At 41.2% G+C, this 18,623-nt stretch overlaps 1 long non-coding RNA gene across 1 annotated transcript; it reads left to right on the top strand.

The window, feature by feature from the left end:
• Positions 1 to 998: 998 nt before the first annotated feature.
• Positions 999 to 18,276, top strand: LOC135228207 (uncharacterized). The gene is made up of 3 exons (XR_010318533.1): positions 999 to 1,291; positions 5,462 to 5,623; positions 18,089 to 18,276. It is a non-coding gene; the product is annotated as an uncharacterized LOC135228207 (long non-coding RNA).
• Positions 18,277 to 18,623: the final 347 nt, after the last annotated feature.

Raw genomic sequence — 18,623 nt, 5'->3', positions numbered from 1 at the left:
ACCTGCTGCTCCTTGGGGCGGCTCTACTCCGTGCTATAGGGTCATTATGAGTAAGAATGGACTTGAGAGCAACAGGTTTGGGTTTTTTTTGCTCTCCAGATAAAGTCCACATTCTTTACCATGGCGTTTAAGGTCTTTCAGGATTGACCCTCCACTTACCTCTTTGGTCTCCTCTCCCACCGCTCTCACTCCTCCCTGATAATCCTGTGTGCTCGGAAGTGTACACTTGTTCTCAAAGCACCTGCGGGTGGGTACCAACCTTTCGGTTAGTAGTTGAATGCTTAACTTTGTGCCACCCAGGGACCTTAGTGAAATTGAAAGCCGTCTTAAATGGAAATTAGTTGATTGTGAGCCCAATTATATACTCTTTTCTCTCTATTAGCCTTTACTCTTTAGCTAGATTGGATTACAAGCTTCTTGAGACCAGGAACTACTTTTTGCTCTTCTGTACACAATGCTCGTATATGCTCAGGAAATACTTGCAGTAGTTTATTTTTATGCTGCTTCCTTTTCACTTTGCCATTTGAACACCTGATGACAATGCAGTTGCCTTCCAGTGGGCAATAGACGGAGAAGAGTTTTGCCAGATGAGTCTCAGAAAAGCAATATCTGAACCTCAATTTACCAAGACAAAAATCCATGCTTTGCCTTTCTGGTTTATTTCCCAAGAGAGAGGAGTTGTGATGTTATGTGCTGTATGCAGTGCCCAACATTACAAATTGAAGTACTTTTGCCAAAACACTGGGCAAATTCCAGTTGAAGGAATGTGGGTCTTTTAGGGTTAAGTAGGAAGGTACTGCCGGTGTTTGAAAGGCTATGGAGGTGTGGACTGGTGGGTAATTCCTGGAAAAGTGGCTCTCCTCCACCACCCACCAGGCACATTCTTGAATGTTCATGGGGAATTTGACCCCGTTAGCACTTATTTATAAGCTACATTTGCCAGTAATTATATTCACAGTTGAATGATTATAATTCTAAATATAGTGTTGTGTGTGTGTGTGTGTGTGTGTGTGTGTGTTGGGGGGAAGGTTGGTTACAGAAAGAAGAGCATCTTGAAGCAAATATATTGTCTGTTTTAAATTGTATCCTCATAGTACCACACTGGAAATTTTCGTAATGTACTCATTGAAGAACATTGAGTCAAAGAACTTAATAACTGGGAAGGACATTCTGTTGTACATAAGGTCTTCATAAGTAGGAGTTGATTCAATGGAGCATAATAACAACAACAATAAATGATGGAGAGGATGTAAAGGAAGACTTTCCCTTTGATAATCAGAAGGATTAAAAGGTAATTAACAAGATGATAATTTTCTTACCATGTGAATCTGTGTTTTTAAAATGTTCTCAACAACAACAACAAAAATACCCAAACTGGTTGCCGTTGAGTCAATTTTGACTCATAGCCAGCCACACTGTAGGACTGAGTAGAACTGCCCCACAGGATTTACAAAGAATGCCTGATGAATTCGAACTGCTGACCTTTTGGTTAGCAGCTGACCTCTTAATCACTATGCCACCAGGGTTTCCAAAATGTTCTCAAGTACTGCCTAAAATCTTTTCATCTATAGTGCCACAGAGCTAAGTTGATATTTGTGGGAGTCATGAGTACTCTAGTTATACCAAGAAGGTTTTGGTCACGGTGTAACATGATCTTGGCCACCTGAGCCTGCCTTTCCTGTGTCCCGGCTTCTTGATCATGCCTAGCAAGCCACAACAAGACCACTATGGGTTATATAGCTGTGATCTTGATTTCAAACTCTCCGTTAAAGCATCTACTAGTACCAAGCATTAGGACTTACTTAGATAAATTTGATATGAATAAAAATAGATCCATAATCAAGTCTTCTTGATTAACACAGAGTTTATTTTTGATCATAGGTGAAAGCATTCAAGGCTGTAAACACTCCCCATCGTACTCCAAACTAATTTTCTGATATAGAAAATGAGAAATAGATAGTACTTCCTTTTTCCTTTTTGGAGTCTCTGGGTGGTACAAATGGTAAATGAGCTCAGCTGCTAACTGAAAATTTGGAGGCTCAAGTCTGCCCAGAAGCACTTCAGAAAAAAGGCTTTGCAATTTACTTCCAAAAAAATCAGCCATTGAAAACTTTGTGGAGCACAGTTGTACTCTGACATGCATGGGGTCACCATGAGTTGGGACCTACACAACCGCAAGTGTTTTGTTTCCTTTTTGCTTTTACATAGTAAGTATTCATTGAGCATCTTCTTTGTGCAAAGCATTGAGACATGAAAGGTATATACAGCATCTCTGCTTACTTCCAGTAGTCTAAATGTTACTGTTTGGCAGAGGGGTTGAATCTGGACTGGAGCTCATGCAAACAGCTTGGGAAATGGTTTAGATTTGGAATGGCAGGAGGGAAGGTAGCAGGCCCACCACACTGCTTAGTTCCAGGGAGCACCTTCATATTGTGTTCTTTGTGGAGGGTGCACCCTGGGGTCGTGCAGTTCACAGCTCAGTTGTATGCAGCAAACATAGAGGGTAAAGTATGCATGCTCAAGTCTTGTAATGGAGGTCTGTGAATAAAAAAAAAAAAATACCTTTGCTGAATTCAACTTATCAGACATTTCTTCAGCATCTTTTTTTTTTAACTTTTTAAAATTTTATTTGCTTTAAGTGAAATTTTACAAGTCAGCCTCTCAAACAAAGATTTATATACATTTTGCTATATACTCCTAGATGCTTTCCCCTTAATGAGACAGCACACTCCTTCTCTCCACCCTGTATTCCCGTGTCCATTCAGCCAGCTTTTGTCCCCTTCTGCCCTCTCATCCCCCCTCCAAACAGGAGCTGCCCACATAATCTCATGTCTTCAGCATCTTTTAACTCTCAGTCCTATTCTTGGAAGTATGGGGAAGCAAATTTGGTGGAAGATGGATATTTGGTGCTCAAGAAGCTTGCACTCTTGAACTGCACACCATAAAATGGCGAAGAGTAGCATGTACTCTGCAATCAGACTGGGTTCAAATCTTAGCTGTGCCATCTATTAGCAATGTGTCACCGGGCAAGTTACTTAACCACTCTGGGCCTCAGTTCTTACCTGTGAGATGGGGTAATAATAGTGCCTACTTTGAGAAAAAGAAGCCGTGGTGCTGCAGTGGTTGATCACTTGGCTGCTAAGTGAACCCAATAGCTGCTCTGCAGGAGAGAAGCCCTGGTGATCTGCTCCTGTAAAGATCACAGCCTAGGAAACCCTATGGGACAGTTCTACTCTGTCATATCGGGTCCCTATGTGTTGGAATTGCCTCAATGGCAGACAGCAACTTAGAGAACAGTTGTGAGGATGTAATGATAGAACAATGTCTGGCACAGAGTAAGTGCTCGCTAAATGGTAACTCTGATTGTTAAGAGAATGATTTCAAGCTGAAAAGAAACTTATTCCAAGATGTTTGATAATCCATTTAGCAGTACAGGTTGCAAACTCAATGATAAAGGAATTCAAATCTAGAAGATCACTAACGACCGGTGTCAGTCAGGGAAAAAACCGTCCTAAGGCTCCTTGCATTTCTAGTGTGCTCCGTTTCCCTCTCACCTTGTGAAATTATATTCCATTTATGGTTTCGGGAAATATGAGCAGGATTCATCTTCATAAGAAGAAAAATTGGAAGAGTCTTAGCATCTCCAACTTGTTGAATTATTTATAGTTTCTTGCTGAGGAGCAGACTGATTGCTGCTTGCCATGCTGTGGATTGATTGGATTTGATTCTGTCCCCCTGCAGTCTGTTGAGCTTATTTTAATAAGAACAACTTAATATCTCAAGTATACAGTGAAGCTTTTGTGCTCCTCTAGGACATTCCACACTACACACTCTGAGCTAGCAAGGCTGTATTGATTATTTTGGATGAGGAAACTGAGTTATCCTCCCTGGGAGGGCTTACGTGAATAATCTTAGAATTGACATTTAAATTCAATCAACAGTTTTTTTCATTTGTCAAGTGCCAGGTACTGTGCTAGACACTTTCATGTCTGTTATTACATTTAATACTCAAAATAATCTTATAAGTGGGCATTATTATTACAAATTCATTTCAAAGATAAGGAAGCTGAAGAGAGGTTCGGTAACTTGCTTAAGGTCACCAAAGTAGCATATGTTAAGGAACAAGATTTCAGTCTAGATACTCTGACTTCATACATATGTCTAGCTTACTGTGCTGCTAGAAAGGAGCCCTGGTAGTGCAGTGGTTAAGCACTCGGCTGCTAAACAAAAGGTTGGCCAGTTTGAACCCATCAGCTTCTCCTCTGGAGAAAGATGTGGCAATCTCCTTCCATAAAGATTACAGCCTTGGAAACCCTATGGGGCAGCTCTCCTCTGTCCTATAGGTTGCTATGGGAATCGACTCAACCGCAATGGGTACGGGTGCTGGTAGAGGCTGTACTGGTAGGCAGCCAGCTTTCCTCCCTCCATTCCTCCATTTCTTTTTTGTGATTTTATTTTTGTAGGATACTGGCTCTCAGCTGTTAATAATAGCTACAGGATAAACTAACAGGGACATGGATGAAGATCATTAACTTTGTACCTTGATCATCCAAATAAACATGGAAAATAGAAGGGAACTCTGTGTCCCTATATAATGCCAGTTGCTATGCATCTACTTTCCAGAGGTTAATTCCTAGAGCAATCCTCTCTGTTAGGCACTATCATCTTCTTAAAACAGATAAGGAAGTGAGTCTTTGAGAGGTTCACTGATTTGCCCCCGAGTTGTACAGCCAGTGAGTGGTGGAGTAGGCATTTAAGGTCAGATCTGCCTATCTTCAAGTCCTGTTTTTTTTTTTTTTTTTTATTATTATTGCATTATTTTTTTCCTAAATAAGCATTAGCTTTGGTCAGAATTTGGGTCGTAGGAGACAGAGATTTTAGAAGAAGCTGACACGGAGTTTGCTCAAAGGCCCTCAAGGCATTGGGATGGGAATAATCCTTCCGTCACTGGTACCAGGAGATGATCTAGATGATAGTGCAAAGGTGAGTCAGAATGTCTCAGACCAGAGGTCCAAATTAAGGCCCAGGTCCTGGTAGGAGCATCAGTGCTTTCAGCCTGCCCGCTGGCCACTTCGAGACTCTGGCTTTCCTCTCCCCTGACCTGCCATCTCCCCTGATAGAAATAAGATGGTGTTTGCTTTCCATCCTAAATGATTGTGGTTCTGTGAGCTGTTAAGAGGCCAACATATTCCAGGCTCCTATGTTAATGGCATGGGGATTAAAACTAAACAAAGCAAGCAAGCGTTTGACAATAAATGAGCCTATTGGAAGTGAGTAGTGCGTGCAGAAGGGAGTGTGTGTTTCTTGCTTGTTTATTGACTCTGTTACTTCAGGGAAGTCTCTAAACTTTGGCTTGCCTCTGTTGTGCCGGCTATAAAATGGGAGATAACAGGAGCACGTGTCTCCTTCACACTCAGAGGTGGTGAGAGGTTAATTACTTAATGTCTCAAAAATTCTTCAGGCTTCCTGGCCAGGACCAGAAATTGGAAAGGTTTTCTTGCCAAACTTTATCAGAACGTTCTCGTACTCTCTGACCCTTAAGTCTTAGACGGAAGCTGGAAGAAGAGAGGAAAAAGGAGACAGAAGGAGGAGTGAGAAAGCAAAAAGATTTGGAACAGAGGAGGTAAGCTGCATTTAGGAATGTTTTGCCTTCCCTCACATAAATGAGGGAAAGAAGACTCAAGGAGTCCGTTTGCTTTTGTTTTGCAGACTTGTACACTTGAACAAGGAGTCCCTGAATGATGCAAACTGTTAAATACTTGGCTACTAACCAAAAAGTTGGGGTTTGAGTCCACCCAGAGGCATCTCAGACAAAAGGTCCTGGCAATCTGGTTTCAAAAGTCGACATGGGGTTGTCATGAGTCAGGATCCACTCGACAGCAACTAGTTTGATTTTGGTTTTCACACTGAAGTGATTGCTCTTTGGTGAGAAGTGTGTAAATTAGTTAAGTTTTTCCAACTGTGAGACCTTCCCTGATCTGTTGTGAACTGTGGACTTCCTTGTGTGAATCTTTGAGTTTTAGAATTAGTCTAGTGCTCCTCTTGGTTTTCTCTGTGTCCCTCTCCCACGCTGCTTTCATCTTCTCTCCTGTCATTTCTGGCCCTAGCTTATCTATAGGGCCACACCTTCAGTGTAGGACATTGTTAGCCCACTGGGCAAATGCCTAGGTCCTTCAGGGAGACTCTGACCTTGTTCTGTGAGACAGTTTTTCCCTTTGAGAAAAGTCAAATCTCCTACCGCTGACTCCTGAAGTCAATGTCCAGCTCTGCATGGCCACCTTTATTTGTCTCCAGTTTTCTACCCAGCCAGGCAAATGTAAAGTACAGCGGAAAGAGAATTGGAGGCTTTGTCTTTTCCCATTAGAGGGGAATATTTTCTACTCTTAAGTTTAACAATTTTTCAGACAGAATCAAATCAGCATTTTTATCACAGGAGTCTAGGAAGCTGTATTATGTTTTTTTTTTTTTAAATTAACTTTTATTAAGCTTCAAGTGAACGTTTACAAATCTGATCAGTCTGTCACATATAAGTTTACATACATCTCACTCCCTACTCCCACTTGCTCTCTCCCTCTTGAGTCAGCCCTTTCAGTCTCTCCTTTCGTGGCAATTTTGCCGGCTTCCCTCTCTCTCTATCCTCCCATCCCCCCTCCAGACAAGAGTTGGTAACACAATCTTAAGTATCCACCTGATATAATGAGCTCACTCTTCATCAGCGTCTCTCTCCCACCCGCTGACCAGTCCCTTTCATGTCTGATGAGTTTCTTCGGGGATGGTTCCTGTCCTGTGCCAACAGAAGGTCTGGGGACCATGGCCGCCGGGATTCCTCTAGTCTCAGTCAGACCATTAAGTTTGGTCTTTTTATGAGAATTTGGGGTCTGTATCCCACTGATCTCCTGCTCCCTCAGGGGTCCTCTGCTGTGCTCCCTGTCAGGGCAGTCATCTATTGTGGCCGGGCACCAACTAGTTCTTCTGGTCTCAGGATGATGTAGGTCTCTGGTTCATGTGGCCCTTTCTGTCTCTTGGGCTCTTAGTTGTCGTGTGGCCTTGGTGTTCTTCATTTTCCTTTGCTCCAGGTGGGTTGAGACCAATTGATGCATCTTAGATGGCTGCTTGTTAGCATTTAAGACCCCAGACGCCACATTTCAAAGTGGGATGCAGAATGATTTCATAATAGAATTATTTTGCCAATTGACTTAGAAGTCCCCGCAAACCATGTTCCCCAGACCCCCGCCCTTGCTCTGCTGACCTTTGAAGCATTCATTTTACCCCGGAAACTGCTTTGCTTTTGGTCCAGTTCAATTGAGCTGACCTTCCAAGTATTGAGTGTTGTCTTTCCGTTCACCTAAAGCAGTTCTTATCTACTGATTAATCAATAAAAAACCCTCTCCCACCCTCCCTCCCTCCCCCCCTCATAACCACAAAAGTATGTGTTCTTCTCAGGTTTACTATTTCTCAAGATCTTATAATAGTGGTCCTTTAGCCTCTGACTAATTTCGCTCAGCATAATGCCTTCCAGGTTCCTCCATGTTATGAAATGTTTCAGAGATTCGTCACTGTTCTTTATCGATGAGTAGTATTCCGTTGTGTGAATATACCACAATTTATTTACCCATTCATCCGTTGATGGACACCTTGGTTGCTTCCAACTTTTTGCTATTGTAAACAGAGCTGCAATAAACATGGGTGTGCATATATCTGTTTGTGTGAAAGCTCTTCTATCTCTAGGGTATATTCCGAGGAGTGGGATTTCTGGGTTGTATAGTAGTTCTATTTCTAACTGTTTAAGATAACGCCAGATAGATTTCCAAAGTGGTTGTACCATTTTACATTCCCACCAGCAGTGTATGAGAGTTCCAATCTCTCCGCAGCCTCTCCAACATTTATTATTTTGTGTTTTTTGGATTAATGCCAGCCTTGCTGGTGTGAGATGAAATCTCATCGTAGTTTTAATTTGCATTTCTCTAATGGCTAATGATCGAGAGCATTTTCTCATGTATCTGTTGGCTGCCTGAATATCTTCTTTAGTGAAATGTGTGTTCATATCCTTTGCCCACTTTTTGATTGGGTTGTTTGTCTTTTTCTGGTTGAGTTTTGACAGAATCATGTAGATTTTAGAGATCAGGCGCTGGTCGGAGATGTCATAGCTGAAAATTCTTTCCCAGTCTGTAGGTGGTCTTTTTACTCTTTTGGTGAAGTCTTTAGATGAGCATAGGTGTTTGATTTTTAGGAGCTCCCAGTTATCTGGTTTCTCTTCGTAATTTTTGGTAATGTTTTGTATTCTGTTTATGCCTTGTATTAGGGCTCCTAAGGTTGTCCCTATTTTTTCTTCCATGATCTTTATCGTTTTAGTCTTTATGTTTAGGTCTTTGATCCACTTGGAGTTAGTTTTTGTGCATGGTGTAAGGTATGGGTCCTGTTTCATTTTTTTGCAAATGGATATCCAATTATGCCAGCACCATTTGTTAAAAAGGCTATCTTTTCCCCAATTAATTGACACTGGTCCTTTGTCAAATATCAGCTGCTCATACGTGGATGGATCTATGTCTGGGTTCTCAATTCTGTTCCATTGGTCCATGTGCCTGTTGTTGTACCAGTACCAGGCTGTTTTGACTACTGTGGCTGTATAATAGGTTCTGAAATCAGGTAGAGTGAGGCCTCCCACTTTCTTCTTCTTTTTCAGTAGTGCTTTGCTTATCCGGGGCTTCTTTCCCTTCCATATGAAATTGGTGATTTGTTTCTCTATCCCCTTAAAATATGACATTGGAATTTGGATCGGAAGTGCGTTAAATGTATAGATGGCTTTTGGTAGAATAGACATTTTTATTATGTTAAGTCTTCCTATCCGTGAGCAAGGTATGTTTTTCCACTTAAGTATGTCCTTTTGAATTTCTTGTAGTAGAGCTTTGTAGTTTTCTTTGTATAGGTCTTTTACATCCTTGGTAAGATTTATTCCTAAGTATCTTATCTTCTTGGGGGCTACTGTGAATGGTATTGATTTGGTTATTTCCTCTTCGATGTTCTTTTTGTTGATGTAGAGGAATCCAAGAGATTTTTGTATGTTTATTTTATAATCTGAGACTCTGCCAAACTCTTCTATTAGTTTCAGTAGTTTTCTGGAGGATTCCTTAGGGTTTTCTGTGTATATAATCATGTCATCTGCAAATAGTGATAACTTTACTTCTTCCTTGCCAATCCGGATACCTTTTATTTCTTTGTCTAGCCTAATTGCCCTGGCTAGGACTTCCAGCACGATGTTGAATAAGAGCGGTGATAAAGGGCATCCTTGTCTGGTTCCCGTTCTCAAGGGAAATGCTTTCAGGTTCTCTCCATTTAGAGTGATATTGGCTGTTGTCTTTGCATAGATGCCCTTTATTATGTTGAGGAATTTTCCTTCAATTCCTATTTTGGTAAGAGTTTTTATCATAAATGGGTGTTGGACTTTGTCAAATGCCTTTTCTGCATCAATTGATAAGATCATGTGGTTTTTGTCTTTTGTTTTATTTATGTGATGGATTACATTAATGGTTTTTCTGATATTAAACCAGCCTTGCATACCTGGTATAAATCCCACTTGATCATGGTGAATTATTTTTTTGATGTGTTGTTGGATTCTATTGGCTAGAATTTTGTTGAGGATTTTTGCATCTATGTTCATGAGGGATATAGGTCTATAATTTTCTTTTTTTGTGATGTCTTTACCTGGTTTTGGTATCAGGGAGATGGTGGCTTCATAGAATGAGTTGGGTAGTATTCCGTCATTTTCTATGCTTTGGAATACCTTCAGAAGTAGTGGTGTTAACTCTTCTCTGAAAGTTTGGTAGAACTCTGCAGTGAAGCCGTCCGGGCCAGGGCTTTATTTTGTTGGGAGTTTTTTGATTACCGTTTCAATCTCTTTTTTGTTATGGGTCTATTTAGTTGTTCTACTTCTGAATGTGTTAGTTTAGGTAGGTAGTGTTTTTCCAGGAATTCATCCATTTCTTCTAGGTTTTCAAATTTGTTAGAGTACAATGTTTCATAATAATCTGAAATGATTCTTTTAATTTCATTTGGTTCTGCTGTGATGTGGTCCTTCTCATTTCTTATTTGGGTTATTTGTTTCCTTTCCTGTATTTCTTTAGTCAGTCTAGCCAATGGTTTATCAATTTTGTTAATTTTTTCAAAGAACCAGCTTTTGGCTTTGTTAATTCTTTCGATTGTTTTTCTGTTCTCTAATTCATTTAGTTCAGCTCTAATTTTTATTATTTGTTTTCTTCTGGTGCCTGATGGATTCTTTTGTTGCTCACTTTCTATTTGTTCAAGTTGTAGGGACAGTTCTCTGATTTTGGCTCTTTCTTCTTTTTGTATGTGTGCATTTATTGATATAAATTGGCCTCTGAGCACTGCTTTTGCTGTGTCCCATAGGTTTTGATAGGAAGTATTCTCATTCTCGTTGCTTTCTATGAATTTCCTTATTCCCTCCTTGATGTCTTCTATAACCCAGTCTTTTTTCAGGAGGGTATTGTTCATTTTCCAAGTATTTGATTTCTTTTCCCTAGTTTTTCTGTTATTGATCTCTAGTTTTATTGCCTTGTGGTCTGAGAAGATGCTTTGTAATATTTCGATGTTTTGGTCTCTGCAAAGGTTTGTTTTATGACCTAATATGTGGTCTATTCTAGAGAATGTTCCATGTGCACTAGAAAAAAAAGTATATTTTGCAGCAGTTGGGTGGAGAGTTCTGTATAAGTCAATGAGGTCAAGTTGGTTGATTGTTGTAATTAGATCTTCCGTGTCTCTATTGAGCTTCTTACTGGATGTCCTGTCCTTCTCCGAAAGTGGTGTGTTGAAGTCTCCTACTATAATTGTGGAGGTATCTATCTCGCTTTTCAATTCTGTTAAAATATGATTTATGTGTCTTGCAGCCCTGTCATTGGGTGCATAAATATTTAATATGGTTATGTCTTCCTGATCAATTGTCCCTTTTATCATTATATAGTGTCCTTTATCCTTTGTGGTGGATTTAAGTCTAAAGTCTATTTTGTCAGAAATTAATATTGCTACTCCTCTTCTTTTTTGCTTATTGTTTGCTTGATATATTTTTTTCCATCCTTTGAGTTTTAGTTTGTTTGTGTCTCTAAGTCTAAGGTGTGTCTCTTGTAGGCAGCATATAGATGGATCGTGTTTCTTTATCCAGTCTGTGACTCTCTGTCTCTTTATTGGTGCATTTAGTCCATTTACATTCAGGGTAATTATAGATAAATAAGTTTTTAGTGCTGTCATTTTGATGCCTCTTTATGTGTGTTGTTGACAATTTCATTTTTCCACATACTTTTTTGTGCTGAGGCGTTTTTCTTAGTAAATTGTGAGGTCCTCATTTTCATAGTGTTTGACTTTATGTTAGTTGAGTCATTACGTTTTTCTTGGCTTTTATCTTGAGTTATAGAGTTGTTATACCTTTTTGTGGTTACCTTATTATTTACCCCTATTTTTCTAAGTAAAAACCTAACTTGTATTGTTCTATATTGCCTTGTATCACTCTCCATCTGGCAGTTCAATGCCTCCTGTATTTAGTCCCTCTTTTTGATTATTGTGATCTTTTACCTATTGACTTCCATGATTCCCTGTTATATGTATTTTTTTTTTTAATTAATCTTAATTTGTTTGTTTTTGTGATTTCCCTATTTGAGTTGCTATCAGGACGTTCTGTTTTGTGACCTTGTGTTGTGCTGATATCTGATATTATTGGTTCTCTCACCAAACAATATCCTTTAGTATTTCTTGTAGCTTTGGTTTGGTTTTTGCAAATTCTCTAAACTTGTGTTTATCTGTAAATATCTTAATTTCGCCTTCATATTTCAGAGAGAGTTTTGCTGGATATATGATCCTTGGCTGGCAGTTTTTCTCCTTCAGTGTTCTGTATATGTCGTCCCATTCCCTTCTTGCCTGCATGGTTTCTGCTGAGTAGTCTGAACTTATTCTTATTGATTCTCCCTTGAAGGAAACCTTTCTTTTCTCCCTGGCTGCTTTTAAAATTTTCTGTTTATCTTTGGTTTTGGCAAGTTTGATGATAATATGTCTTGGTGTTTTTCTTTTTGGATCAATCTTAAATGGGGTTCGATGAGCATCTTGGATAGATATCCTTTCGTCTTTCATGATGTCAGGGAAGTTTTGTGTCAGGAGTTCTTCAACTATTTTCTCTGTGTTTTCTGTCCCCCCTCCCTGTTCTGGGACTCCAATTACTCTCAAGTTATCCTTCTTGATAGAGTGCCACATGATTCTTAGGGTTTCTTCATTTTTTTAAATTCTTTTATCTGATTTTTTTCAGCTATGTTGGTGTTGATTCCCTGGTCGTCCAGATGTCCCAGTCTGCATTCTAATTGCTTGAGTCTGCTCCTCTGACTTCCTAGTGCGTTGTCTAATTCTGTAATTTTATTGTTAATCTATTGGATTTCTACATGCTGTCTCTCTATGGATTCTTGCAACTTATTAATTTTTCCACTATGTTCTTGAATAATCTTTTTGAGATCTTCAACAGTTTTATCAGTGTGTTCCTTGGCTTTTTCTGCAGTTTGCCTTATTTTGTTTGTGATGTCTTGAAGCATTCTGTAAATTAGTTTTTTATATTCTGTATGTGATAATTCCAAGATTGTATCTTCATTTGGGAAAGATTTTGATTCTTTTGTTTGGGGGGTTGGAGAAGCTGTCGTGGTCTGCTTCTTTAAGTGGTTTGATATGGATTGTTGTCTCCGAGCCATCACTGGGAAACTAGTTTTTCCAGAAAATCCGCTAAAAAAAAATGCAGTCAGATGGCTATCAGAGTTCTCCCTCTGGCTCAGGCTATTCAGATGTTAATGAAGCCACCTGGGGAGGGTGAGGGAGGGAACAGAGAGATAGGAGAGTAACACCTCAGAATATAGCCAGAGTTGCTTGTCTTGCTTGGAATGACTATTATATCTGAGATTCCCGCGGGGCGCGTCGCGTATGTGTGCTGGCTGTGTGGAGATTGCCCCCGGGGGGTCTGGCCCGCTGGAGTCACGGTCAGATCCTCCACTTCCAGCCCCACGCCCAGCGTCAAGGCTCCCCTGCTGGGACGGTGCACTCTCGACTCCAAAATCAGTTGCTGCCTCCCGGGGACTTCTCGTCCCTCCAGCCGTGTTGCCGTGCCACCTCCGAGAACCGGCTGGACCCCCTCCCGGGGTCAGTTCAGGTGGGTGGAGCAGGTCCCCGTGCTTGTGCCGTGACTGAATGTCCCAGCTGGGACGCTGTTCTCCCCGCTCCAATACCAGTCACTGCCTCCCGGGGACTTCTCCTACCGGCTGCGCCGAACCAGCTGGGCCCCCTCCCGGGGTTAGTTCAGGGGGGTGGAGCAGCTCTCCGTGTTTATGCCGTACCTGCGTCCAGTCCAAATCCCGGCGGGACGGTTCCCCGGCTGGGACGCTGCTCTCCCCGTTCCAAGACCAGTCACTGCCTCCCAGGGACTTCTCCTACTGGCTGCGTCCCACGCCGCCCGCGGAACCGGCTGGTCCCCTTCCCGGGGTTAGTTCAGGGGGGTGGAGCAGCTCTCTGTGCTTGTGCCGTACCTGACTGGTACGCTGGCTTCAGGCTCCGAAAACAATCGCTGCCTCCCCGTATTAGTTCGTTCTCCGTCTCCAAATCTGTGTTTGTTGTCCAGGGTTCGTAGATTGCTATGTATGTGATCGATTCACTTGTTTTTCCGTGTCTTTGTTGTAAGAGGGATCCGAGGTAGCATCTGCCTAGTCCGCCATCTTGGCTCCGCCTCTTTTGTGTATTATGTTTTTCAGTTTTAATTTCTTTCATACAAAGGAACTCTCGAAAGCAAGGATCATAATCAACCTTTGCTTTATAACAAAACACCAGACAACACGGCAAGGGCATTTAGATATTTCCTCACCTTCCTGACCAAGGTGCTAAATATCTTATGCATTAGGAAGTTTCAACAAAATAAATTTGTATCATATGAAAATTGGAGTTTTCAGGTGGCCATATTTTTACTTATGGCCAAGAATGTTCCTTTTGTGTCCCTCTCTGTCTCCCAGGGTAGTGCACTGAAGGTGTGAATTAGTGTGATGACTGAGGGTGTGGCGAGGATAGAGTATTCCCTGGGGATGACCCAGTAGAACATTCCTAGGTTCCCATTATAAACTTGACATAGGGTTCCTAAAAACTCTGAAGTAAAAAGTCTTTCTCCTTAGCAGGAGGATAGGTTCATTAAGCTGCCTTTTTTTTTTTTTTTATTCTTTTTAAGTAACATGGAAACCTTCTTAACAGTAACATGGAAACCTTCTTAACCTCCCTGTGCAAAGTTACAACATGCTGCATGCCTCACAGGATGCACTTCAGGAGACAGGCTCCCTCAGCTGAAGGCCTTGTGGGTAAGCGCTGGCCAAGAGCATCTGTGCACTAAGGTTGCCAGAGAAAGAAGCAATTGACCTCTGGTGTTTGTTTTGCAACTAACACAGAACAAGAGGGGACTTTTCTGAAATGTTTGCTTCAGGGTCCAGTGATGAAACCAGTGTTGGCTTCTCTTGGAAAACCTGTTCAGTCTGAAAGCAGAAAAATATTCCTTTTCATTGTAAAACAATGAGTGCAGAGTCTTATACAGGGGAAGTAATCACTTTTGGCTTCTCTCACCTGCAGGAGATGGCTGCGCCCCTGGCAGGGATAGCAAAGCTTGTCTCGACTGTCAGACAGTCCAGAACTTTCCTAACAACCATGCTGGGTAAAGAGTGAATGTGGGTGAGGCAGAGGACAGCTTTGACAGTTGAGAACATTCACTTTATTGCCAAATAGGCTTGATACATTTCTTTCCTGTAAAAGATTTATTTATAAAGAGATGTTTTTAGGTGAGTTAGGAAGAAATATTTTAACGAAAACCAAGGCTAAATTCAGGTTAGATTAAATCACCAGTGCTGATTAAAGAGTAGTGAAAAAGGTGCCAAATTACAACTGCATGTTTATCACTTTATAAACTACTTTGCATTTAAATCTTTAAAACATCACATTCTTTAGTGTGGCTACTTTGAAGAGGTGGAGTAGTAGATTAAAAATAGGATATTTGAGTAGAAGGGTATGCTAACATCGCCATTCTAGGTGAAACATACCCTAAGGAAGTCTGCTGTTCAGATTGTTGTTGACTGCCATAGAGTTGCCCCCAACTCATGGCGGCTCCATGTGCAGTAGGCTTGGACTGTTGTGATTAACAGGGTTTTCATTGGGCGATTTTTCAGAAGGAGAGGAACAGGCCTTCCTTCCTAGTTTGTCTTAGTCTGGAAGCTCCACTAAAACCTGTTTAGCATCATAGCAAGTCTCTACCACTGGTTAGGAATCAAGCCTGGGTCTCCGGTATGGAAGGTGAGAATTCTACCACTGAACCGCTGCTGCCCCCACTGTTCAGATTATGGGGTAATAGTAGGAACTGCTACTCACACAGTGGCAGCATATCCTAATTGCAGGCAATATATTTAAGAGGAAATAAATAGCTTCTTCAATTCCAAATCCAAACTAATAATTATAGAGCAATGTCATAGATCAAGAATTTAAAATTATTGTCCTGTTGAAGATCAGTGATATGACTTAGAGTAATAAGAGAGTAATAAAGTATTTGGGCATTTTTTTCAAGGCTGCAGCAGAGCCCTTTGCCTCTGATCTGTGGATAGGAGTGTGTTGGCTGGCTCTGGAGAGCTGTTGTGGCCTGGAGAGGCTTTGTGATATAGGATGTGTGGAGGTATCCATGCCTTTCTTGAAATACTTCTCATGTTGGTATGTTTTATGAGCACTGAGTAGCTCCACCAAGGAGGGACGTGAAACAGTTAGAAATGGGGCATATTTTCAAGTGTTTCCAGGGAGCTTTGATGTTTTCATAGGTTAATGTGGTTTTTCAACCAGCTGTACAGTACAACCCAAACCCAGCCTTTTAAGTACTCAGTGCTCATATAGACAAATAGATAACAGCACCTCAGGAAACATCTCGAGGTAATAGACCTCATTTAGAAAAAAATTGAGAGAACATCTAACTCTCTGAAGTGTTGATATGGAAATCCCAACATAACGTTATATTACTTTTTATTTCTTTCTTATTCTATTTGGATAGACTGTAATAGCTGGCAGCAAGAGTACAGTCCTACTTTATATTCATTAGATTTTAAGGAGCCCAGAAGACAAATAGTCCTTACTTAGGGACCATAGCTTTTGGGTGGCCTACTGGATTGAGGTTACTTGCCATAAAGGAGACCAAAGAGACAGAGGTAGCTGCTTTGCCTTGTGAAGGTAAAGCAAATTACTCTGTTGCGTTGCATAAAACAAAAACAAAAACTCTTTGCTTTGGAGTCAATTCCAACTCACAGTGACCTCTTATAAGACAGAGTAAAAACTGCCACATAGGGTTTCCAAGGCTGTAATCTTTATGGGAGCAGACTGCCACATCTTTCTTCCATGGAACACCTGGTGAGGTCAAACAGCTAACCTTTCAGGTAGCAGCTGAGCACTTAACCACTGGGCTATCAGGTCTCCTTGTTGCACTATATAAATATATACAATATTTGTGTGTTGTGTGTTCTCATTTCGGTGTATATATATATATATACATGCATTTTTGTTTTTGTGTGTAAGTCTTTAACTTAGGAAAATAGTAAATGCAACTTGAGGTAGAAAGTTCCCAAAACTTGGGTTCTGTGTCTAGCCCCTACTGACTTCATAGAATAACCTTGTGCTGGACGTTGACTTTTGCTGTTGGCTGGCTGCTCTAGTCTGTTATGAGTAAAGGCTAATAAAATATAATCGCAACGTCCTAAAAATGTCAAGTCACTGCCCCTTGGGTCTCTCATAACTATTCTCATCTGCAAAATGGAGCTGGTAACACTGCACCCTGCCTTCCCTGCACAGATGTTGGGAAGCTAGGCTAAAGAACATCTGTAAAGCAGTTTTAGATTTTGGACCATGGGAACAATAAATGACCACAACAGCTATTTATCACGCAAGAGGAGATGACAATATATTCTATATTTCAAGCCCCACTTCTCTCATCTACTTGAAAATAGTTTTGTTTGCGATTGAGGCCATCAGTTAAGGAGATGTAAGTGTATGCAGTACAGAGGAAGGATGAGGATTTTGACCTAAAACTATACCATCCTGGCTGAAAATGAACATTCTTAAAGGATGTGGAAGTGCTCATTCCTGAGCCGAAAGCATCTGTGTTTCTGATAAAGAGGAAGAGAATGCTGTTGAGTCTGAGTTGGGGCACATGAAGAATGGCACCTGCCAAGAGTCAGGGGACTTGTCCTGCCAGTGACCAGAGTCAGATTGAGCTGGTTACTGTTTTGGTACCGTTAGTAGGTCAGGATGACTTAGCAGAGAAGGTCTTAAGAAGGTGAAAGTTATATCCTGAGCAAATATCACAGAATTCAACAAAGGTTAAATTCTAGAGGATCATGGAAACTGTCTTTGTATTTTGATTTTGTATTGCTAATATTTTGATTAAAAACTTTTTTTTTTTTTTTGGTGTCCATCCAAGGAGAAGCAAAACAGTCACTTTCAAGGACAAGTGAGCGATGTTTGGGCATATCCTGTGGTGATATGTAGTTAAATCAGTAGTTTCAACTCTCTGGTTTCAGTGGTCTCATTTATTTAGTCCTCAAGAATATGCAAAGTAATATGTTTATATTTAATTATTCAATTAAACACCCGTTATGCCCAAGGCACTAAGAAAGAAAATGTTCTCTATTCTCAAGGAGCTTGAAACTTAGTAGGGAATGTAAGACCATTCCATAATCTCTTTATTTCTCCAATTAAATTAAAATAATCTTTAGCCCCTGCCCCTTCCCCGCCTCCATGCACCACTTGATCAGAAGTTCAATACCTCTCACCGTCAAGTCGATTGTGACTCATAGCAACCCTATAGGACACAGTAGAACTGCCCCATAGGGCTTCCAAGCCTGTAATCTTTATGGAAGCAGACTGCCACATCTTTCTTCCATGGAGCGGCTGGTAGATTTGAACAGCTGACCTTTTGGTTAGCACCCGAGTGCTTAACCACAGAAGTCCAAAATCACCCTCTTAAGGCTCCCCGCGTCCCTTTCTTTCTCCTTCCCAGAACCATCTAAGAACTCCAGGGGCTTACACAGTTCAACAAAGGACACCTCCTCCAAAAGGTAAGAACACCTGGTTCTGTCTGTTGGCTGCCACTGTCCCTGGCCCTGCCGTTGCTCTTCACTGCCACATGGTGCCACTGCTGAATGCTGGCATAGGCCAGAGTGGCTTTCTTCAGGAGGGTAAATCTCAGGTGATTCCATGTACTCAGGGTTATTCTCATGGCTGTGCTCTCCTCATCTCCTCGCTAGGTTTCTAGGTCACAACTCTTAGGGGCCACTCCTTTGGGATATATACACAGTCCTCCCCACAGGACTGGTCAGCATCTCAGAGGAGCTGTACCAAGAAGGTTCTGGAGTTGGCACACTCTTGGCCTAACATATATACCATACCAATTGCCATCAAGTTAATTCCAACTCGTGGTGACCCCATGTGTGTCAGAGTAGAACTGTGCTCCACAGGGTTTTCAATGGTTGATTTCTCAGAAGTAGAGTGCCAGGCCTTTCTTCTCAGGTGCCTCTGGGTAGGTTTGAACTGCC

This window comes from Loxodonta africana, chromosome 19 (assembly GCF_030014295.1).
Source record: "Loxodonta africana isolate mLoxAfr1 chromosome 19, mLoxAfr1.hap2, whole genome shotgun sequence".
Taxonomy (NCBI): domain Eukaryota; kingdom Metazoa; phylum Chordata; class Mammalia; order Proboscidea; family Elephantidae; genus Loxodonta; species Loxodonta africana.
The sequence above is the reverse complement of the archived record's forward strand: the minus strand, read 5'-3'. Positions and strand labels throughout refer to the sequence as shown.